Raw genomic sequence first — 1,501 nt, forward strand, 5'->3', positions numbered from 1 at the left:
TAATTCTATTGATTTGAGTCTTCTCCCTTTTTCTCTTGATGAGTCTGGCTAATGGTTTATCAATTTTGTTTATCTTCTCAAAGAACCAGCTTTTTGTTTTATTGATCTTTGCTATCATTTCTTCATTCCTTTTTCATTTATTTCTGATCTGATGTTTATGATTTTTTTTTTCTGCTAACTTTGGGGTAATTTTGTTCTTCTTTCTCTAATTGCTTTAGGTGCAAGGTTAGGTTGTTTATTTGAGATGTTTCCTTTTTCTTAAGGTAGGATTGTATTGCTATAAACTTCCCTCTTAGAACTGCTTTTGCTTCATCCCATAGGTTTTGGGTCGTCGTGTCTCCATTGTCATTTGCTTCTAGGTATTTTTTGATTTCCTCTTTGATTTCGTCAGTGATCACTTTGTTATTAAGTAGTGTATTGTTTAGCCTCCATGTGTGTGTATTTTGTACAGCTCTTTTCCTGTAATTGATATGTACTTTCATAGCGCTGTGGTCAGAAAAGATACTTGATATGATTTCAACTTTGTTAAATTTACCAAGGGTTGATTTGTGACCCCAGATATGATGTATCCTGGAGAATGTTCCATGAGCACTTGAGAAAAATGTGTATTCTGTTGTTTTTGGATGCAGTGTCCTATAAATATCAGTTAAGTCCATCTTGTTTAATGTATTATTTAAAGCTTGTGTTTCCTTATTTATTTTCATTTTGGATGATCTGTCCATTGTTGAAAGTGGGGTGTTAAATCCCCTACTATGATTGTGATACTGTCGAGTTTCCCTTTTATGGCTGATAGTATTTGCCTTATGTATTGAGGTGCTCCTATGTTGGGTGCATAAATATTTACAATTGTTATATCTTCTTGGATCAATCCCTTGATCATTATGTAGCGTCCTTCTTTGTCTCTTGTAATAGTCTTTATTTTAAAGTCTATTTTGTCTGATATGAGAATTGCTACTCCAGCTTTCTTTTGATTTCCATTTGCATGGAATATCTTTTTCCGTCACCTCACTTTCAGTGTGTATGTGTCCCTAGGTCTGAATTTGGTCTCTTGTAGACAGCATATATACAGGTCTTGTTTTTGGATCCATTCAGCCAGTCTGTGTCTTTTGGTGGGAGCATTTAATCCAATTACATTTAAGGTAATTATCGATATGTACGTTCCTACTCGCATTTTCTTAATTGTTTTGGGTTTGTTATTGTAGGTCTTTTCCTTCTCTTGTGTTTCTTGCCTAGAGAAGATCCTTTTGCATTTGTTGTAAAGCTGGTTTGGTGGTGCTGAACTCTCTCAGCTTTTGCTTGTCTGTAAAGTTTTTGATATCTCCATCCAATCTGAAAGAGATCCTTGCTGGGTAGAGTAGTCTTGCTTGTAGGTTCTTCTCCTTCATCACTTTAAATATGTCCTGCCACTCCCTTCTTGCTTGCAGAGTTTCTGCTGAAAGATCAGTTGTTAACCTTATGGGGATTCCCTTGTGGGATATTTGTTGTTTTTCCCTTGCTGCTT

This window comes from Physeter macrocephalus, chromosome 4, assembly GCF_002837175.3.
Source record: "Physeter macrocephalus isolate SW-GA chromosome 4, ASM283717v5, whole genome shotgun sequence".
In the NCBI taxonomy this organism is placed as follows: Eukaryota; Metazoa; Chordata; class Mammalia; order Artiodactyla; family Physeteridae; genus Physeter; species Physeter macrocephalus.